The sequence below is a fragment of the Vollenhovia emeryi genome, unplaced genomic scaffold (genome assembly GCF_000949405.1).
Source record: "Vollenhovia emeryi isolate VEMERY1.0 unplaced genomic scaffold, V.emery_V1.0 DF939222.1, whole genome shotgun sequence".
Lineage (NCBI taxonomy): Eukaryota > Metazoa > Arthropoda > Insecta > Hymenoptera > Formicidae > Vollenhovia > Vollenhovia emeryi.
Window position 1 is genome coordinate 504,022 of NW_011967144.1, and position 23,779 is coordinate 527,800.

The 23,779-nt window shown below is 49.2% G+C and overlaps 1 protein-coding gene across 2 annotated transcripts in view; it reads right to left on the reverse strand.

Annotated features, from left to right (window-relative positions):
- The window catches only part of LOC105560770 (protein bric-a-brac 2-like), a 303,865-nt gene that overhangs the window by 183,641 nt on the left and 96,445 nt on the right, over positions 1–23,779 (reverse strand). The window lies entirely within an intron of this gene.

The following is a 23,779-nucleotide window of genomic DNA, read 5'->3' on the forward strand; positions in this document are numbered from 1 at the left end:
CACAAATCTTGTTTCGCAACGATTACACGGGCTAACAGTGAATTTTCCACTAAACAGAGTATCAGACTAGCAACTGCCGACTCGGATTGGATCGGGATTGGCGATTGACGATTGTCCCCTAGTCAGTGAGAGTCGATTAAATCGCTGGGCAGGTTTACTCTCATTGGCTGGAAGTCAATCGCCAATCCCGAACCAATTCGCGTCGACAATTGCTAGTCTGATACTTTAAGGACAAAGCGATTCCGAACAGTTCGCTCCAGACTTATACAGATAGACTGCGCGTCCCGTGAGAAGATTAAGGAGATGCTGGAGTGATTCTGCATTTTTGGCACCTTTTGTTCCTAGAACTGTCAATTCGTGAAAACATTTGTGTAATATACAAACTATGTGGCTTTTGCGTACGAACCGACAGAGAACAGCATGGTATCATTGAATGTACACTCGGATAAGTTATAGGTTAGGTAACCTATAACTTATTCGAGTGAGAATAGACTTCTTGTTAAGCTTCTAAACTTAATTTCAATGATACCACGCTGTTCTTTCACTTAAACTGAATAGTGGGTCACTGTCGGTCTGTACACAAAAGCCACGTAATTTGTATAGCACGCAAATGTTTTCGCGAATTGACAGTTCTAGGAGCAGAAGGTGCCAAAAGTGCAGAATCGCTCCAGCATACCCACGCGATATCTCTATCCTTCAGCGCAGTCTTCACTATAAGTCTATGGTTTGGCCATAGTATAACTAGTATGTCTACTCTTCGTTTGGTTTTACGCCGATCCTTTCTGCGCATCCACCATTATCCTGGCGTGGCCAATGAGACGGATGCTGTGTATATGGTAGTGTGTATAGTTGTATACGCGATAGCGTGACGGTGTGAAAGGATTTCGCGCACCAAAGTAATGGCGGAATACCACGTGATCGAAACCGAAAAGATGAAAGGGGCTAGTTGTACTATGGCTCGGCCACGCGATCGCCAACCGACGCCTCGAAACGTCGCAACAACCCGCCAATTCTTCTCGGCTCGCGGATCGCCAGGACACCCTGTATACACGCACACGGAGAACACAGCCGGACGCGTACGTCTATATTCCGGATATAAATTGTGGCAGAAGCGTACGGGGTCGGTATAAGTATAGTTACGATAAATCAGGCATATCGACGTCCGGCATAGAATTGCAAATGAGCCCCTGCCATCTTTAAAATAAAAAGTTATAACTGCGCGCGCTCGCTCGCTCCCTCGATCAGCCTCCGCTCGCTCGCTCGCTCGCTCGTTCGTTCGCGAGCGCGAGCGCGCGCCGCCGCGCCGGTAGAAATAGTCGGCAGACTTCCATGTGCGCGTACGTATAATGCATACAATCTCCGGGCAAGCAAGGAGAAAGAACTTAAAATGAATAATGTATCGTATATTTAATTCTATACATAAGTACCCGTGCGCTGCTGCTGCGTACTCGTGTGTGCGCGCGCGCGCGCGGTCTCTGCACGTACGTGTATCTGAAACGTTAGCGTTTCTTCTCTTTTCTCTCCTTTCCTCCGCGTCCATCTGTCCATCTGTCTCTCTCCCTCTCTCATACACGCACGCACACAGACACACGACACACATCCTCTCTCTCTCTCTCTCTCTCTCTTTCGTTTCTTCTCCTCTTTTTCTCCGTATACGGTATCTATTCGCCGCGCTCCACGCCTCGATCTCCCGTTTCCTCTTGGCGCTCTCGCGGAATCGCCGCGAGAGCGAGAGGGAAACGAGAGATCGAGGGCCCGCGAGAGAGGCTGCCGCTGAGTTACTACGGAGCAAGAATGAAGTAGCATATTTTCTATGCCTCGTGACGAATCGACTTTCCAGCCCCGGCCGGCGACCAGAGAGCGAAACAAAAATACTCCTTGTCGGCCGGGGCGCGCCCCGACGAGAGAAATAACAGCCCGGTCGGGAATAACTATCATTAAATTATTATCGATCGATAAGCTCCACGTTACCGCCGGCCAGGTCGAGGCTCTTTCTAATTTGTCAGATGTAGTTGCGCATCGGCGGAAAGGCGAGGGCAGAAAGCGATTGGCCGATGGCGCAACAGGGAGGCGAGAGGGGGAGGGGGGGGGGGGAGGAGGGCAGACGGAAAAATACAATTATTAGCGATTATATTGGCGATTATATTATAGCGCTTTATATCAATTCCTCGAAACGCGCGAGAAAACAAGCAACGCTACTTGGACAATCAGCAAATAGGAGGAAGAGGAATACGTAGACCGATATGAGATATCTGTCCTATTTTCTTCTCAAGTGAATGATATTGATTGCGTTGCCGCCGAGGTATTAATATAATACAATTGTGTATTGCAGTACGTTTCATTAGCATTTATATAACGTCGTTCGTACATCGAGGCGTTAGTAAGTTTTGAATAATAGACGCGCGTGAAAATTCAATCGTTAGACGAAATAAGCGGCGCAAGAACCCCGGGATAATCGGACACGCTCCCGTTATCCGATTTCTAAGCGCGCGCGCTGCCGCATCTTATTTTAATCGAAAAATTTAATTCGTGCCTCGATTGTCAAAATATTTAATAATGTAGACGATAAAATTCATTACTTATTCCAAGTCGAAGAATCCGCGACTTAAATCTAGGGCGCTCTGTATATCATGCGGTAAGTAGGGCAGAAAGATGTAAGAAATAGATATATAATTTAAAAATAGAGTATACCAGGTTGCACACCCCAATAATTTATCAGAATCATCTCTCGCGTATCGACGGTGTTTATGCGTGTCCGGGGGGGGGGGGAAAGCGGGGGGGGGGGAAGAAAAGAAAATAAATCGATCGGCCGAATCCGAGCGGTGGGTGATCGCGCGCGCGATTAAAATTGGGGAAAGACGGGAAGCGAGCGTGGGTGAAGGTGCCGTATCGATTCCTCCCTCTTCTTTTTTTTTCTCGGTCGCGGCCTTTCCGGAAAATTATCATCCACACGGCGGCTTCGATCGCCGCGTTGACAGGCAATCTTTAATTAGAATTGAACTTGATTGACCGGCTTTGTCGACACCCGAGACCGTAGAACACGATCCAACAAGCTACAACGGCACGAAAGAACGTCCGTTGCATGTGCGTGTACGTTCGGTTCGTGTGGGCGTGTAATACGTCCGTTGAATCGGTATGTGTGTACGTGTGTACGTGTGTGCACGCGTGTACGTGTGTGTATGCGCGCATGTTACAGCGCGACTCGGCTATAGTTACCGCAATAAACCACTATATGGTTTATTAATAATGCCGGTTCGATGTTTTATGGTCATATCATGAGCACTCGGCCATTTTCTTGCGCAATACTTTTATTCTCGTAATAAGAAAAATGTGCCGGCCGCGGCTCTCACTGATTTCAGTGGCTTCCAGAGCCCCCGAGCCAAACGATTAATCAGTCGCTTAGGGGGAGAAACGTCAAAAGTGGAAAGAAAAACGACGATGCAATTTCTTGTCTCAAAGAGATAATAAACGCGCAGAAATCGGGGAAATGATCGCATTATTACGGCGCGCATCTCGTTCCAGCCGCCAAGTCAAGCTCTGTTAATTACGCCGCCGAGAATATGTTTGCGATTAATTGAACGAAAAGATTTTATTACGTGCTCGCATCCATTGAGGTCTTTTCATTTTTCACCGCAACATCAGATAATTTACGACTTGACTTAAATATTACCGGAGAAGAAAAGATTCCAATTTTGCCGAGAAAATCCCCTACCTCACCTTGCACGAGTATAAGGGGGGAGGGAATGGAGCTCGTATATTCAATAATAATGATATTAATGTTTACGAAGTCCCAGGCTTATCTTTGCCAATTAGTAGAAAAGTCGGTAGACGGAGAGAAAGGGAAGAAGAAAGGGACGGCGAGAACGCGAAGGAGAGATCGATACAGAATCACGTGCGCGCTAAAGAGGCGATCTTCACTCGCGAAGAGCGCGAATAATCGACGCTCGTTTCGCCGGTGACTTTATCCGTGCGATAATCTTCGGCGATAATGATCGAGGATGTTCGCCCGCGGCGGCGGCGGCGACGGCGAATGAGAACCGCTGCGTTTTATATAGCACGTACGAAGCGGAGTGGCGACGACGAGCAAGTTCCGCTCGGCTCGGCTCGGCTCGGCGCGTGACGTAACAATATAAATAACGAGAGCCGAGAGCGAGTAATAACAAATTCTCCCCCCCCCCCCGTTTAATCTTATCGTTTACAATAAATATTGATACGAAAGTTAGGTTGCGCTATCGGACCGCGACCGCGATACTATGCGCGCGCTCGCGCAGATTAAAATAATAATTCGCCTAATCTTGGCGTCCAGCGCGCGGGAGGGAGAGCGGCGTGATGCGGAGACGAAGAGACGACGAGGCGAGCGAGCGCGCGGCCATGAAACCGTCGCGACCTTATCTTAACAAAATAACTGCGCAATTAGACTGGCGCGGTACCCGCGAGCTGTACCAAAAAGTTACTCGCCGTCGCGGTGCAACGTTTCTCGCGACAACCGGGCGAAGTCCGTCGCGATTTTCCTCCCCGGAGCCTCGAGCGGATCGCGAGCGTAGAGAGATCTCTCGCTCCGGAGATCTCGGCTCGCCGTCGCGGTTTTATGAAATTATTGAGTCGCCGCCCCGATGGCTCGACTTGGCAACTTTTTGGACCCCTAACCGTGATCTGACGGGTTCAATTTGCGCTCGGTCAACCGCTACACTTTATCTCCGCGCGACGGATCTTCGAACTTGGCGCGCTAGATTCGTCGTCGCGCTCTCGGAAGGTGCACACGACTTGAACTCCGCTGCGACGTTCGTTCGGCACCGCGGAAATAAAACTGCGCGCCGCCGGCGGGGATTGCGAAAAAGGAAGGAAAATAATAATACGCATTAGAAATCCGAGCCCGAGCACGGCGGGTGGTTATGCCGCAGTCCGCGCCGATAACCGGCGACGAAAGGATTCGGCGCGAGGTTGCGCTGTGTGCGCTCCGCGGTTCCGCGGTATTATTTTCAAACGGTTAATTATCCGCCATAGTGAAATTACGCTATTACATGATAATTACATCGGCGCGGCCGCCCGTACGTACGTACACGGTACATACGCGTGTACGGGCCGCGAGCGAGCGCTGAATGTCATTTCACGCCCGACTCACCTTGATGAATATTTTCCACTCTAAGTCCGCGTCATTGATTATAGTGATCTTCGCGTGTACAACGAATTTCGTGTCCCGCGCGACACATACCTCGCCCGACGCTCGTCGTCGTCGTCGTCGACGACGAGCTCACGCGTACGGCAGTAGCGTCGTGTGCCCGCGCGTGTCATCACGCACGCGCGCGCGCGCACACACGCATCCGGCCAGTGGATGTCACGCGGTAATCGCGCGACATCGCCGCGTCGCGGGGATTCGCAAGATCGAGGATGAATCGAGGCGGCATATAAACGCCGAGACCGTTACGAGTAAATTGGACGATCGGCGGGCTTAGAGTCGGCAGCCTCGCTCGAGACGACATCTCCGAGCGGCGGCGCGCTCCTTTTCTCTCCTCGCGCGAACACTCGGAGGATATTTTCCTCGGCGTTGCACCTCGCTTCGAGTCTCCTCACAGCGCACGTCGGACTTTGGCAATAGCTCTCTCTCGAGACAACCGTTGACAGTGTTGAAGAGTCAAATGGTGCGCTATGAGATAAACGGCCGTTCTCCTCTCAGTCGACTTTCCCTAACTGATCGTTTTTATCGGCGAAGAGCGGTGCAGAGGGGATTGCGCGCTGCGTTACACACGACGTATATAGTTCAATGCCGAGGATGCGTCTCGTCTCGTCTCGTCTCGTCCCGTTTCGTCTCGCGAACGAACGAACGAACGAACGAGCGAGCGAGCTAACGTGGGTGGGAGCTCGAGAAAAGGAAAAATGCGACGAGCGAACGCGGAGGCTCAAGGATAATCTACGGGCGCGAGCTCGGTTGAGCGCCGCTGCATTAATAATATACGATACCCGTAATGGCATCGGGCGTATACGAACGTATATATTGTATAATAACTTCCAAGGCCTTATAAACGTTTATTATTTACCGCGTAACGTAATGGCAAGCAGGCCTCCGCTTCTCTCTCCGTCCCCCTCCCTTCCCTACTGCGGCCGCCCGTCTCTCCCGCCCGCTCTCCCGCTTCATCTCGAGGCGTTATTAAAAATAATACTATAACACTCGCGCTCCCGCCGCGTGTCCTCCCACTCCTCCTCGCCCCTCGTCGCCGCGCTTTTCCTTCCTCGTGACGGGAGAAATTTTCGGCGCGTAAACAGCCCGCGCTTTTGGCTTCATCTCCTCTTTGAATAATTATCGAAAGTACACGCGAGTGCGCTCTCCTCACCATTTTGCAGCGCGTCTTCGCGTCGCGATATCGTTTTTGTTAAAAAATATACACAGCCGCTACGCACTCGTCTAACCTACCGTAACTGTACTATACTGTACCGTTAATTCGAAATGTTTCGCGAATTTATTATTTATATATTATGCGCAAGATATAGCGTGCTTATATATACAGCGCGTAATAAATTATACCCGCCGGAACGTCGTGTTAATTTTTAATGCGCGCAAATAAGCGTGAAAAATCAGGTCGGCACTGCCATTTTCTTCGGCGCGATCGGCGTCGCGCGCCGGCGAAAAATACCGGGGCCAGAAGCGAAATATTTCAGCGGGACGACGGCGCGTGATTTCATCCGCTCCTGGAGGTATTCGGAGAGGTCTCATCGTTCATCGGGCAAAAATTTATTTCGAGCCACGGACAAGTAGAACAAGTGTCTTGTTGCCTCGCTTCCCCCGGCTCCGAGAAAGGAAATCCGAAAAAGGAAATCGTTACGTTTACAGAACCGCACCCATAAGTAACACGACATAGCTCAATGTGGATATAGCCGTATATTTCGCATATATATATGTACATATAATATAAATAGCGATAGGGAAACCCAACACCTGTACGGATAACTTGAAACTCTAACGCAAACCAGCTTATAATGTCAAAGCGGATTTTATTCGTATAACGTAATTTTATCACACATATATATATAATAGACGAAAGGAACGGCCAGTTCCGAGAATGCTTGCAAAATCCGAATACCCATTGGCGAGTAGCAAAGAGATCGCGGGAGCAAGACGCGAGCGAAATTTGCAGATTTACAGTCGACACTCGCGCAGATATATACGCGAAATTATCCGGGAATGCTTGCAAAATCCGAACGCCCATTGGCGAGCAGCGGGGAGATCGCGGGAGCAGCGAGACGCGAACGAAATTTTCAGATTTACAGTCGACACCCGCGCAGATATGCGAAATTAACGCGGAGGCGAACGTAATGTTTATAGCACAAGTTTAAATAAAACGCAACGGGGGGAGGCGAGGCACGTTCTTTTTACGTTTCCTCAGCAGCTCCCACTTGGCCGCTGCAAAGAGCGCGGCGCGAACATTACGAATACACGCGTTTATAGGCTTCGCCTATACCGCGCCGTTGAATCATTAACGGCGAGTTAATCTCGGCCGCGTGTTTAGTACAGAAGAGGTCGCTTAATATTTCGCGAGTTTCGCGGTATATTAAATGTCGAGCGGCCCGAAATATCCGCGAAGAATCGCGGCGTGCAGGCTCGCCCGCCGCGCTGCCGGCAATGCGCAAAACGAGGACGCCGGAGAATAAGTTCGTTGACTTGTCGCGGACAATTCAACGTCTCTGTCGCATCGGGAATTGATACGCGCGCCCCGGCAATTAGCGGACTCGCGCCGCTCGAAATTCGCGCGAGCGCGCGTATCCGTAATCTCGACCGGCGCGATCGTACGTTCGCAGCGCGCACGGTCGATTCCTCGTCTCACGCTTCATCTACTTCGCGTCGGATTGTCTCGAGCTACGAGTCAAGATTGATAATTCGCGTGCGCGCGCGCAAAAACTGACCGAGCCGCTTTTTACAAGATTATTGCAAATTTGTCCTGTAATGCGCGTTCATTACAGTCGTAGATCATATTATCTCATCCTTCTGTTTTTTTTTCTTCTTCTTCAGGAAACACTTGTATCAAGACGCGAGATCTTGCGAGATTCTTAATCGCATTAGCCGTTTCCGTGCGACTCCACATCCGTCGCGCGGAAATTTCAATTGCTAAACTCACCTTATCTCTCTTACAATTCTTTGAAAACGCAAGTTCGCTAAGCGGCGCAAACAATTTTTCCACGGCTAGCCGCAGCAATTACATACGAGCGGCATAATTGACACGCATAATTTAAGAACCGACCAAGCGAGTTTTATAAGAAACATCGCAAAATTGCACAATTATGTAAGATGGGTCATTTAACCATATATATAATCTCGGTGAAGCGTCCGACACTCGTATACACGTCCAGTGGATCTTTCCATTGTGCTGTAAATGAGTTTCGAAGGTGCTTCGAATGATTTTCTTTTTTGGTTTAACTTAACCCTGTTAACCGTTGATACGGGATTGAAGGGTTAATCGCCGGCTGACCAGGATGTGAGTGCCTTCGTGAAAAAAAATCCCGTGGAAAACGGCGGGGCGAGCATGCGAAATTTCTACGATGCCGAGTAAGCGAGGGAATTATTTTCCTTTTTTTTTCCCTCCTTTCTCGCGGAGAGGGAGGCGACATTATTGCGTCGGTTAAGAGCGCGTTCACATGTATTTACTCCTCCCTCGCTGCACCTCGCGCCTTTCTCTCTATTTGCGCGCACGCACGCACGCACGTACGCACGAAACGTATGTGTTATTTCCTCGGCAAACGGCCGCCGCGCCGCGCCGCTCTTTATGATCACGGGCGCAAAAAATCATTAGTAAATCTCCCCGTCGCCGCGTGCGTATTTTTCCGCGAGCGATTTATCCCTCTGACAAAGGGTTAGCGGGACACGGCGAGAATCGCGCCGTTTGCTGGCTATTTTTTTCCTCCGTGGCGAATAAATTCGTAAGTGCACGTCGCGTATTTCGATTACGTTCAAGACTTTAGAGATGGTCCCGTAACGATCCAATAACAGCTACAAAAGATGCGAAAATAACCGACGATTTTTTTTCAGACATTAAAACGGAAAGGTCTCGAGCAGTCGATGTGTCAGTTCTCGAACAAATTATTTTTTTTCCCTTCTTAGTCGCTAAAACGAAGATATTCTTTTCTCTCTCATTAGCGAATATAAATCTGTCCTATTTAAAACAATTTTCGTTTGGCTTACTCGAATCTTGAAAAGTGACTTCCCAGACAATCTCGTAAATTTTTCAGGCTTTGTTGCTAACATTGTCGCTAATTCACCCGGCGACGCGCACTGTCGTCGACGTGAATTTCATTAGGAAAAAAGAAAGAAAGAAAACTGCTCGACAAAAACGTATGGATCACGTCATACGTAAGAATTGTTTCGAAAGGTATCTTTCTTAATCTCGTTTCCCTTTATGCGCGTGTAACTTTCGTTCTTGGCCCATCGAGATTCACGTACGCCGCGCCCGAAACGTCAGGGGTCGATGAAAATCCGCGGTGGAAAAAATTGGAATGAAAAAAAAAAGAAGAAAAATGGCCCGCAGTTACGCTCGAAACGAAAAGCGGAGATCCGGAAAGGGCGGGGAAGGGGATTAGGAAAGATGCGGCACGAGCTGGAGGAACACGATGAGATAATCTGATTTTCAGCAACTTTATACGTTGCGCTTCGATTAAAATCCAGCTAGCGTGCAGGCTCGATATAGTTATCCCGCTTATACCCTTTCTGTCTCTCTTTCTCCCTCCCTCTCTCTCTCTCTCTCTCTCTCTCCCCGTCGAGTGGAGGGTGGGCACCCCACGGTGGTTGACCAGATACCACCGGTAGTCAGGCATCTCTCCTCATTTATGGACGCGCTTTAACCCCGGAACGAGCGCGCGTCGTTTTACAAACGATATGGGACGCTCCTTGATCCTCGTCTTTCGCGCTACTCAAAAGTTCTTTAACGCACGAATTGACTCGCGTTCGTCAACCGTGGAAAATTTATTTATCAACGGAACTTACGAGCTGGGCAAAAACGGAAACGAAGTTACGATGGACTTCTATTAAAAAAAAAAAATATTCTGCGACAAAATCTCTTGCAGTACAAGCTCGTTCAAATTTCCTTAAGGTCGAGAGAGAATTAAGACGTCTCGCAAGTTCGATACAGCGTAATATAACAGTGGCATTTTGCGACGCAATTACTACGACAACTTAGAAAATGCAGGATGAAAGAGCGAGAGAAAGGGGGGCATGCGTGAATTAAGATTATAAAGCGGGGAGTTTAACTCTCAATTAAACCGAAAAAGAGACATTCGCAGCTTCCCTCGGCGGAGCCATCAATATCCATCGCGAAATATATGCGAGAGTGACACAACTCCGGCGGGATGTCATTTGTTATCGTTCGATAATAAATACATAAAAGTTTTACCGCATCGCACGCGCCGAGGTGACACGCAGATTTCCTCTCAGCGTCTTGGCGGTGCCGAGCCGCGGCGGCGGTGGTCGTCTTCGCGAGAGGAAGGGAAAAAAAAACCGAGAAGAGAGCGCAAGGGGAGCGAGACCGAAAAATGGAACGAGACAGAAAGAGAGAGAGGTAGACAGAAGAAGAGAGGAGGAAACAAAAGAAGCAAGAAAAGCTAGCGCGTACGTAGAGACGTTATTGAAACGCAAATCACGTTGCGCAACCCGCCGCGCTGCGGCCATAGCGGGCCCGATCGGAATGTCTTGGCATTAATAAAATATGAAGTATAAAAAGTTATTAAAAGGAGTAACGAGGAATTTAATGTTTATTCATACCCGGACGCGCGCGCGCGCGCGAGCGCGCTTGGCAAAAAGACGCGATGTGGAGGGCGGCGGAGGAGAGGAGGGATGACGGCTTTGCATATTAAAAATCGTAAATAACGCCGAGCGCGGCGTCGCCTCCGCTCCTTCCTCCTCCCCCCCCCCCCCACAGGCCTTTACGATTATGATAAATTTTAATCTGCACCGTGAAATCTCCTTTAATGTCCGCGTACCCCTCCTCGCGAGCTCCCCCTTAACCCCCCGCGGCCTAGTCACCTTTGTTGTCTCTCGTCGTTAAAGTCGCTCTCGCCGAGAGCAATCGGATGGGCGTAATTGTTCTCCGCGAGACACGTGGGCTTCGATCTTTGACACTTACATTTCCGATATGTGATCGAGAGTTTGCTACGCGACGCTTTTCATTAGCAGTTTTGTAACAGATATTTAATATTCATTGTATGAAAACGTCTCGGGTGTATTTTAAACATCTTTCGCAGCATTAAATTGATACCGTGTTTTATTAAATATGAAAATTTAACAAAGTTCCGAGTGGAAAAATCCGCTGTTGCTAGATTTGAGATAACAAAAAACAAAGCGCACAACGCACTGCGTATTGTCCAAAGCAAGAGATTTGGAAATTTCCAAAAAGTTCTTTTGTAAGAAGCACACGTTGCTCGTTCGATTGTACACTGATAAAAAAATATAGTTGAAATAACCATAATTTCACGATAATTTATAGTATCCAGAACCAACGTATATAGTTCATATTACTATTATTATGGTAAAAGTTACTATAAAAATGAATATCTCAACTATAATTTTTTTACTATCAAATTATAGTCAATTTTACCTATCATCGATTTTTCTATCAGTGTACTCGTCGAGTTCCACATATTCGTACCGTACGCGTGTAATTGATATTAACTAAGCGAGAGTAGTGAAAAAGAGATAAAAAATCCATTGTGTCAATGTAGATAAATATCACGTTGGAAACTTTGTCCACTGGCGCCGAGCAAATCTTGCCATTACGGCGGTTCTCTTCTTACCTGGATCGCGCGAGGTATATATAACGTCGCTTTCATCCGTCACTCGGTTCGATCTTATCGCGTGCGAGTACCGTTGCGACCGCGACGTGCCTCGCGTGTTCGTAATGAGCATTAATTCGAGTCAGTCGGACTTACGGAAAAGTTTTTCCACAAACAGTCGGGCGACGGGCGCGATCGCCTTCGGCGATTACGCCGGATAATCGTCGGCCGATCGCGCTCGCATGGAGTGTCGTCGATTGCGGCCGCCGTCGTGGTAAAGTCGAGTTACTCACCTGCAACAGAAAGTGCGAGGAATTTGTTGATTAAACGGTTAACCAGTCGTGGTGGGGGGGCAGTGAGGAAAGGCGAGAGGGAGGATCGACACGTTGCGCCGACAACATTATAGTGTCAGCAGTTTGGCCGACACGCGTTAAATATGCGATTAAACGATAGGCACGGCGGCGCACCCCGCAACAAAGTATCGGGGATAATTTCATACTGAAATAATAAAAGATAATGGAACGTGGAAACGCGTAAATATTTATTGTCGGCCGCGCAAGAGCGGGCCGCTCGTTACCGCAGATTGATATGACGATAAATCGTTAAGTGCGGCTATTAAAACTCCTGAATAATCTAATCGCGCGCGGATATTATAGTATATATGCATATACGTACACGCGCGCGGATTGCGAAAAAAAAAGATGACATTTCCGCGTGTCCGTGAATCGATAAAGCTTTGGAGCGGTGAGAAACGTGTTCGCCAGAAGTGGCCACATGCTTTCGTCGTGGCCGACAGCCACGGGGATATCCCCCCCCCCCCCCCTGAAACTTGTCGATCCTAAATGCGAGACTTTAAAAATTGCTCGCAGAAATTTTAGCGGGAATATACATTTACACAATTTTTGGTATTCATAGACTTGTAACTTGTGTCTCCTGCATATAAATCATTCTATTTCATAGCAGCTTTCTATATATGCCTCGCAAGCTCGTACACTTCTCTTAATATCAATTTATCATACAATCTGCAAAAAATAATCTTGCGCATCTAGAAATGCATGTCATATAAATCTTAATATAAACGGGCGAAATTTTATTTCCGAACATATTTCTCGATGCTTTTGCCCGCGCGATAAACGCGAATGCATTATTATAATATATATCGTCACCTTAATGAAAGCATCTCGTAATTCCATTTTTCCCCTAAATTTCCAAATGTCCAAATATTACTTTATTAATATTAACGCTCTGAAAATATCATAATGTAGTCGCGCGCGAGAAACCTGATTTTTCACAATTATTTATTTCGTGCAGTTGTATCAAACAACAACCAAGGCGCTTCCTGTGAAAAGGCACTATTTTTGCATTTATAAATCGCATTAATATGTATACTTGACTTTTTGCTCCCGTATATACATGAACAGTTTTTACTTTTTCAATAAATTGTGGAAAATCACGGTTCGATTAAAATAGGTCACCGTTTATCTTAACTCTATCATTATATAACTCAAGTATTATTTTATTAAGCAATATTTCGCGACATAAAGATGAACGTATGTTAGCGGCCGCATAAAATTAGAGAAGCGTCAATAAAAGCCGGTAAAAGAGCTGAAATAAAATAGAAAAATGTCCACGGCATTGGATCATGTTGATCGTAGAATCGCACCAAACGGCGAAATGTCGCGTCTAATCTCCTCTCTTTCCCCCTCCCCCCCCCTCCCTCTCTTAACGCGAACAAATGTCGGCGTAATCCCTTTCCCGGCGCGGTGGTTCTCGATCATCGGTCGGACGTCACCCGCGTTATCTACTCGCGCGTAGACGTGATCGCGAAAATCGCGAACCGGGATCGGCGAGGTGGCGGGACAAAAGGGGAGGGTAGGGGAGGGGGCGGGGGGGACAGGGGGACGCCGGTACAGGAGTATCGCGAAACACGGGGGAACGGCTCGCGACGAGCCTATCGGGGTGCGATTAAAATATAAAATGGGTTTCGAGGATTCGGACGGTGTTACGCGCCGTTTCAATTATTGTCGCCCCGGCGCTACATACAATTTTTGTCACCGTCCGATCGCGGCTTTCCACCTATCCTCACCCCGCGCCCGTCCGCCCTCCCTCTCCCCCTGCTCGATTTTTCCGCCCTGCCTGCGACCGTAGCCCGATTTTTTCCCGCGAGCACCGATTTTTTTCCGCCCTTTTGCCAGAGCCGCAAAACGGCGCAAAAATGCGATACCGTTTTGCCGAGCCCGGATTAGCGGCAGATCGCTCCGCCGATTTGGTTCGGGCTTCCATCCCCCTTTCATCCCCTCTCCGCCCCCTTTCATTCCATCCCTTTCGTTGCGTCGACAAGCATCGCCCGGCGAGCGCGTTTTTTTCCATTTCAATCCTTTGCTCTCGAGATGAGCGGCGAGTTTTAGCCACGATCCCGCGCGAATCTCCTCTCGATGGTGACGCCTGCGATCATGTTTATTTAATCGACGGACGTGCGAAAGATGGCCGTTCGGTAAACGCGCTCGCGCGCCGAGCGAAAAATTTTTATGTCACTTCGTAGACGCCGTAAAAAAGCGATTTATAGAGATACGTTCGAGCGCGCGCGCGCGACATTGCGAGTTGCAAGTCGTATGCATTATATCGTAAGATCGGCGTCGAAAGTTTCACTCTGGATCCGCGCATTAAATCGATCGCCAACGGCTCCGCGCATGAGCGACGTGACGCTAATCGTAATTTTTTAAACACCTCGCGCGCATTTTATATCGCGCCGCAACATCTCGCGAGAGGATTTGACGAACGGAAATTCGAAAGAATCGCCGCGACAAGATGTGGCTCGAAATTTAATCGGGCGGCTAATCGACATCGTTACAAATGTGATATAAAAATTAATTTTAATATGGATAACACATTTTTCACGATTCATCGCCGACAGGTCCGGCGGCCACGAAGTCCCTGTGTCGCTCAAATTTCATAAAAATTCGATTAAGATAAAGATAAATATCTATGATTTAATTCCAACTAGAAATTTACGGAAACTTCTCCCTCATAAATTCCTTTATATTAATTTTTCATTGTTAGAAATTCAATCATATTTTTTATCGCGCCCGTACTTTATTATTTCTCTCAATTTTACTGATCCGTTCAATCTACTCTGATAATCTAAAAAGGCACATACGAAACGAGTTGAATTCTCGATCGTACTCGCGCGTTAGTTTCGTAACATCGCGATCGCGAAGGGATGGAAAAAGGCACTGGAGAAGGATAAGCCGTCTCGTCGCCACGCGGAAGGAATCTCGAGCGAAAAGCTCACTCGAGATGCCGCGAAAACAATGTCGAGGGTGGCTCGAAATATACCTAATTGTCGAGAGTGAAACCGGACGGAAGGGTGGTGAGGACGGGCGGGGAAGGGTGGAAGAAGGAAGAAGAATGGAAATGACACCGGCCCTCGAGAGCTCCTCTTTCCTTTTCTATCATTCGCTCTTGTTCTCCCGCTGTTGCACCCTCTTTTGCAACCGCGCTAGTGTACGTGCGCGCTCCTTGTCTCACTCGGCACACTTGCTTTTTATCGACAGCGTGCTTTAACCTTCGGAGCGGGTGGGGGCGGGGGAGGGAAGGGAGCTCGCGTCGGAGACGACGCGGATTGAGGCGGTGAAAGGTGAGAGCTCTACGGGAAAGAGGGGTGCGGGGGGCGGGGGGGGCGGGGGAGGATGGTGAAGAGCGGAGATAGAGAAGAAAAGAGAGAAAGGGCGGCTCTCTGCGGCGTGGTCGGCAAGCGATCGAGGGTACGGTCGGGGCATTAAACCCATTTAAATATAACCAATACCGGTGAGAGGGGGCGCCTTCCACCCTCTCCGGTTATATGGATATGATTTTTACCGTTCATTCGCGTACAACACGTAAGCCGGGCGCAGATGCACGCGTACGTACGCTCGCCACTCTCGGCCACCCTTTGACCGTGAGAAATATTCACCAGCTTTCCGTTCCTCTCTGTACTTTTTTTATTAAAAATTCGAGCCGTCGCCGAAAGAACGCGCGATTCGCCCGAAAACATCTACCGACGTCGAGCAAAAAGAATTAATTAAAAAGAAATAATTATTCGTTGAAACGCGCCGCTTGGAAAGTACTTAGCATTTTCTTCGCACGCGATACAATTGAATCGCATTGTTTGAAAAGTCGGCCGTGACGTCTCCTAAGAATTCGCCGCGATAAATATATGTATTTTCTGCATTTGAATATGTTTATCGGATCCCCAGATTTCGACACGTACAATTATTTGTTTTCGAAACTGGCGTCAGGTCCGAGATTAAGTATCTAATATCCACGATAAATATATCTTGCGTATAACCCGAACGACGATACAATGAATATGTATTAACGATTACTTGCGCGCATTTATATTTTTATTAATGAACGTATTTTCGTCCGGCCGCCCGCCTTATCGGTCTGCGCAACTAATTAATCAATTCGCGTGTTTACTCCAACATTGTCCGAATCGACTGCGCAATCGAGATTTCCTGCTTGAAGAGCGAATATTCGGCGAACTTGGAATGGTTTGTCGGAGGCGAAAGTGACGTAAATCGGGCGTGATAACCTCTGAATGGTTCCTTTTGTTATCACCGAAAAGACTGCCGGCGCATTCTCATCTTCGTCGACGCTAATGAGTAGCGGCTGCTTTAAAAATTACGCTGACATAACTATATGTTACGCGATAAAAGACGAGTGATTCTCGCTATCTTCTTATACATGTAGGTCAGAACTTGTACTTTCGTTTTCTTTAAACATCGATGCGGCGTCAAGTACTACAGGCAAAGTTAGAGGGGAAACGGTCCCGGCAGACATCGAAGTTACGTCGCGATGAAGTTCGGAATCATCTTTTTCGAATCTCTCGCGAGTGTTTACTCGGAAGTTTACTTATCATTCGAGCGTCCTACGACCTTCCGAAATCCTTGCACTCGGGGATCACGTCCGCGGCGCAATCAATGGCGCTACGTGAGCGGAGATAAAACAGGCAGCGCAAGTTAGCGGTTGAAGAGCGACGAGGGGTGAGGGGGAAGGAGGGGAGAAAGAGGGGAGAAAGACGGCAGGGACACGTGGAGTGCATTAGATCCGGGCTATCGGGAGAGAGCACGTTTGCCTTTAACATCGAGTGCCCCGGCTACTCGACTCGGCGCGGCATGCGGTTATGCACCGCAAATGCGAGCTGCATCGCGATGCGTTATCGCGCCGCACTTATCTCACCGAGATAGGGAAAACCGATACCGGGACCCACGCGATTTTAACCCCTTTCGTATCTTTTTTTCCCCCCTTCAAAGAATATCTCGCGCCTTTATTTTACGGCGATTGTACCAAGTCGCGATCCTTGTCTCTCGCGGGTACAAGTACGGCCGTGCTCGCTTGAAAGTTCTCCGCCTCGCGAGCCGCGCGCGTTTGTATTCGGTGTTAAATTAATCGCGCCGGAAGAGAGAGTTTAAGCGACGGGAAAACTGTATGATTAATAATCAGGTTTAAACAATACAGAAAGAAAAGTGGTCGTTCGAGGAGCACGTTTCGACGAACGCACCCGAGGTTCTCGCCGCGATCGACTCTCGCTACGAATCCGCGTCAAGATCCTACGGAGGGGTCCGTTGCAAAAGCCGACATTTTGCAAGACACGCGATAAGGCAATCTTATCGATATCCTTGCGCCTCGTGCTCCTCCGACCGAACAAATCGCGCGGCGATACATTATCGCCGGTAGTTGGGAGTAAAGGATGATCTATTTAAACGTCGGACTTTCCTCGAAGACTCGGATTCGCCAACGGCGTGTTAAATTATTACGCGGCCCCCGCGCCTTTTATATCACACGCCCTCCCCCTCGCCGGCAGATACGACTTTTAGTAGGGCGCAACCTCATCAAAGATGTAGAAGCGGCAAATAAACGTTTACGCTCGCCGCCGGTATCCGGCGAGGCCGGTGCGCGATACGATTCCTTCGCGATCGAAACGCCCCATCGTTGCGAGTATTAAATTTCTCGCGCGCTTGTACTCCGCTTCGCGTTTTTTTCCCGCCTCCCTTCCGCGGAAATAAAACTTTACGCATTCTGCCATTAAACTTTCTAATAGGGTCGGCCGGCATTAAAGCGGTTCTCCCGCGCGCGGCCGCGCCCGACGAAATAAATTTCAATATCCGGCCGATCGCGATCGGCATAAATAAAAACAGCACGCGCGCGGCTTAACGACCACGTCGATATTTATTTGACGTCCCGAGGCTCGTTAATGCCTTAAGCTAATTGAACGCGATATTCGCCCGCCGATTTACTTATTGGGAGCGATCCTTATCGGCCAGCCGACTAATCGGGACTATAGTCGATTACATCAGCGCGGAATTTCCAGAACAAACGCTTCCACGATCGGGAATCTTAGATCGACGGTGCGATTAAGTAGGCTCCGGAGAGAACCGCGCGGACGATCTTACGGCGCCGATAATTATCCGTTTTCGGAGAGAGTTACGTCACGCGGCGACACATTTAATTCGTTTAGGAGAAGACGCGCGGTGCAAGATGATAATTCACGATACCGCAGATTAACAGCGAACGGGCAGACCTGCATCTTGTTCGCCAAGTCGCTGCCGCATCGCCGGTAAATAGCGTTCCAAGCTCCGTTTTCAAATTTCAATGGTGCCCACTTGAAATTTAAATAATATCTACCTTGAGAAACTAGGACATCTTCTATCGTGTTTAGCTCAGGTAAGAGAGCATCGAGGACCCGAAGGATATGGATACGATCCCCGGGGCGAGGGGAGGAGGAGGAGGAGGAGGTGGATGGAAGCTTTCGGCTTTAGACGAAAGCCGAGTAACACGCGCGCGCGTACGCGACTACGAGTGGAATGCAAATATCACTACTGCCGATAACGCGAGGTCAATTCTCTGCCGTTCGTTTGTTCGTTCTTGCTGTATCCCGCTTCCCCAATCCCTTCCTGCTTCTTGGCTAGCTGGCTTGTGTCCCTCCCTCTCTCTCGGCACTCGGCGAGTACCGCCCCGGCATTGCAATCGAGTAATTATCGAGGCTACCGCAAAAACTCGCGCCGCTCCTCGGCGTTCTTTTGGGGTAGAAGTAAAACGGGGAGTCCGTAGTTAATACCGTGTTTATCGAGTTAGCCGACCCGAAGGCAGTCCGTCCGCGTAATTCTGCGAAAATCCGATTTCCGAAATGTCGCAGGACTTCGCCGGCGCTTGCACGGCTGCACACTTTAAGTTCGCCGGTTCTCAAGTTGTCCCACCGCGAGGGGTACTTTTGCGTGCCCTCTCGTTTTCAAACGTCGCGCGCGACGTTCAATCCGCCCGATTCGGCGGGCTCGCCGTAAGAAGGTCCAAAATTGAAGAACGCTCCGAGAGCCATTCGTCACTTTCAATTTCTCGGACGTTCGCATTGTTCAGCGACTACGGATAACGATCTTCGATAAGCGGTAATTATTTTTCGACAATTTTGTTACACGCATCGCACGGCGCATATTAAATTAACTGCCCCGGCGTTTCTGAACGACGACTATTTCATTTGATATTTTCGACGACATTTTTAACTTTATGACGACTATTAATTTTGTGCCTGGAAAATGTAGCGCCCAATCCGCTGCAGCTGCACCGTCACAATTATCCCGATTGACCCTACATATTTAAAAGTTAAAATTGATGCGTATAGATATATCGCGGTGGAGATATATCGCCGGCAACGGGCTACAAATTATCGCCAGGTAAAGGCACAAAGCGTTATGTACCGATATACTCATCCATATTGAGATCGCTCTGTCCCACAATGGGCTCTAACCGACTTTTATTCAAAAGCGGGGTTTTTCAACAAAGTTGATGAAAAACACGCCGGCGCCTCCTCCATGGCGAACCGAGCCATTTATCCAATCACAGTCCGCGATACCGGCGGCCGGTGAATTAATAAAAAAGCAATCTACAAACTATCGCAACGATTTATACGTGTAATTCCTCTGATTAACTCGCGGTATTGCCGCCGCGCGTTTTTATAACGCGCCCGTTTACGCGTCGGCGGAATTGCGCGGCCCGCGTCAATGATTGTAATTTTATTACATGCAACAAATCGAAATTCCAACCTAGTCGCCGGGTAAATTCGACATTAGCGCGCTCAACATTTAACATTAAAATAGGATGAACCTCAATTATTCGATCCGCGAAAATAGAGATTAATTAACATTTAGGAGCTCATTCCGTAAACAACATCGCGCGATAAGCTCATCGGTAGAGCGAACGAATTTCTGCCGACGAGTCTTGGGAGTTTACAGACGATAATTGAATTGTCGTTTATGGATTACGATATTTAACACTGAGCGCGGCATGTGACATTATACGCCTCCGGTCTACCTACGGAATTGTGAATCCATCGGCTCAGTTTCAAACGGTCTCCTCGTTCTATTTGCTTATGTTGCCATTTCTATTACAATTTCGCTATTTAAACAAACATTGCACACGTACTTTTTATTTTTAACCAATGCTGCAGTACACATTCTCGCATATGGAATTAGGGGGAAACTATTTCGTCGGATACGTGCTTAAGTGCATTTATTATTGTCGGAACGATTCACTAGAGTCCGCCTGATCGGAGCCAACAGGCCACTTTCGGCAAAATGACGCGAGAGAGGAAGAAATGTATTCCCTCACACTCTACGTACGGTACATGCTTTTTGGAGTAGAGAACCAGAGAGAGCGAGTACGCTTCTTTCTCTCTCGCGTCATTTGGCCGAAACTGCCTGTTGGCCAGACTCTGATCAGAGGGACTGTGGATTCACGAGCTTACGCCGCCACCGATTGTCGCGTGCTTTTAACTCGCTTTCGAAAGAGGCTGACCAGATCCCGAGGACAAAAAACCCCGCATTCTCCCCTTCTCCCGCCCGTTCTTCGTCATTAACACGGCGATTCGCGATGCATACTCGGTGTACGTGACGTAGTCCCACGTCCCACACGACCCCACGGTCACTGCCAATTAGGTGTGACTCGCATAATTTGCGCCATCATCCTAGACAATCGACGGCATCGCCTGGTAGTAAATGAGGAAAATCTGCACACAATGCCTCTCGTGATCGTGTACATGCTTCTCGCCCTCCTCCCTGTTCCCTTCGCAGGGACGGCGAACGAACACGTACCCCACAGGACGTTGCGGGAAAGAGGGGGGGAGGGGCAGAGAGAAAGCTCGAGGAAGAGGAGGAACTACGGAAAAGGACACCGATCGCTGCGATTACGTCTCGCGACATCGGTGCAATCCGTGCACGCATTCGCTACCAATTTCCATTGTGTTCGCCGTAGGAAAGGGGCTGGACGTTGTATCAACGACTCGAAAATGAATAAGATGAACTTCATGACAAGTTTTCTATCCGTGATTTAATTTCCTGCTCCTTAAGTATCTCTAATCTCCAAGCTCTCGGAATTTTTGTCCAGAGGCGTGCGTATTATTAGTCGCTCCTTCCTTTTCGCGTAAATAAGCGCGTTTCTGCGTCTATATATGTATACGAAACGGAACCTAGATTAATTCAGGCGCATCTCCGTAGGCCGGTTAAATGGCGATTGTCAAAGAGACGTAACGCGGGACTCATCAAAGAGCTGACCGTTCGGCGCGGAGAATGAAAGGGTCAGACCCTCGGCGGAACGTCCAGGCGGCGTGCGTGCCGCTCTATATCCAATTAATTAGACTTTCGACTACGCACCGTCTAACGGGGGCTTCTAAATGCATGGAGCGCGGAGAACGGCGGAGGGGGAGGGGGAGGGGGAGGGGGAGGGCCCGCGCGACCTGCCGTTGGAAATTCGCGAATCTCGCGGCAATATCGCGGCCGCTATGAATACGATACCGCTGCCGGTCATCGCGCACGCAGCCCGCAAACGCACACCCCTTCGCTGCAACCCTCGTGTGCCGTCAACCGCCCCCTCGCCCCGTGCCCTTCCGCCCGCCGCCGCCCACCGCGCGCAGGGTGGTTGTACGCGACCCGCGCTTGACGCGCGCTCGTCCTCTTTTCAGCACGCGCTGGTCCTTTGTTAACGCGTTCCTGTTTGTCATTCCGTTTGTCATTCCATTGCCGTTGTTTGTCGCCCACCGCCGCGCGCGTTGCTGACGCTGTCATTGTCGGACCGCGAATCGCGGCCGATAAAACCGGCAGGGGGATCGTTCGGCGTGCGCGCGCGCGCGCGCGCGCGAGGGAGCCAAGATGACGATCGAGACGATGGACGCGCCGATAACACGCTCGCGTTACGAATGACCGCGTCTTTCTCTCCCGCGGATAGTTATCTCGAAAGAACGTACGACCGCCACACGCGGGCAATACGGACCCGTTTCGACGAGAATCGCCGAGCCGCCGCGGGACCGACGACGGACAACGTAACCGCACGCGTCCGAGCTGTAACTTCTTGCATTACTGGCCCATTGAGGATACAATTGGCGTTAGCTTGTATAAACTTGTTAAAAACTTGGCCGAGGCGTATCCTACTTGCTATTGGCAGAAGTCTTCTATTATGAGATAGGATTCTAATACGAGATAGCAGGCATTTTCCGCTAAACAGAGATTTCACTTCAAGCGCAATAAATTCACGATGAAACCAATAGACGGTGTCTATTTTAATTTAGCAAAAAACCTACTGTCTCATATTAGGAGCTTAGCTCATAATAGGGAACTTCCTCTACCAACTTTGTTAATCCCGTTGATCTTTCGCCGCGTATCGTTACTTCTCGTGACGAGGAGAGAACAGGAAAAAAAAAACGATTCGATGTAATTATGGTCTTCGTGTCTTAGCAAACGCCTCGCTGAAATTCCAAACCGTTCTAATAAAAATTAAGAAAGCCATCAGTTAATAACGAAATTTGTTAGCTTTGACTCTTGATGGCAAGTGCTCGAATTGTCCCGCGGACATTGATTTCCACCGGTCGGAGGCATATCCTTTCGAGCCCTCATCCTCGCTAACCGCCCGTCATTTTCGCCGAACGGCGGGGTCCGCAGGGAGAGGGGGGGGGGAGGCGGGAAAAATAGGGCACGCGATGGGAAAGGCGGAAAGGGGACGCGAATCGGGAAACGCGGCACGATCGTAACCGTGAACGTAAACATAAAGCCGAAATGATAAACGCAGCGGGTATACTTAATGGCACGGCCATTCCGCGCGCGGAAGGGTAGGTTTGCGCCCGTGTGTACACGTCCCTCCCTTCCCGCACGCAGAGAGCGCGCGGCACGCGAGTGCACGCGCGCGTGTGAGTGCGCGTTTATCGCGCGCGCTTTACGCATTTCGGAGGCGATAGAGAGCGATAGGGTTGGTGCCGTGAGGGTGAGGGGCGGCAAAGGGAATGAAGGGTCAGACGATCGACGCTATCGGCCGCGGCCGCCACCGTCACTACCGATTCGGACCCGCGTCGATACTCGCATTCGTCATACACAGCCGCCCGTACCGATCGGCCATCGCGATCGCCGATAGGCTCGCGGCGGCCCCGGGACAGATACCGGTGCGAGCGTCTCTTTAATTGGTCGTTCCTCACCGACGATTTTAACGAGCGATCACGAGCGGGAGCAGCGGCGAGCGATGACCGTTTGTTTCCGATTTCCGAGCAACGACTCTTCTCGGATCAGCGACTTTTCGTACGTGCGTGCACGCGCGCGTTTTGCAAACGCGCCGCGACACGCGCGCACGTGCCCGTGAGTGCCTGTCGCAATTATCGCGCGTTTTACTGATTGGTAAATGTCGACGCGTTGCGCCGAAAATAAATAACGCATACCGAACGTTTCCTAAAGTTAATCTCGAGAAGTGATTCGGTTGATAACAATTATACGGGTTTATCCTGAAAATGTAACCCGGGTGAAAGGTGAGGTCCGACGCTACTCATCGAAGGTAAAATAATAAAATAAGCTAACAATTTCTCTTTTACCTTCTGCCTCAGCGGGTGTTTGACGTTTTTCTAATAAATCACGGTAATATATTATAACAGCAATATAATTCCCTACCTATTTAATTATTAGATTATTGAATGCGACAAAGATGCATTATGTAACTTTGACGTCACACGGCAGGCCGTGGAAAA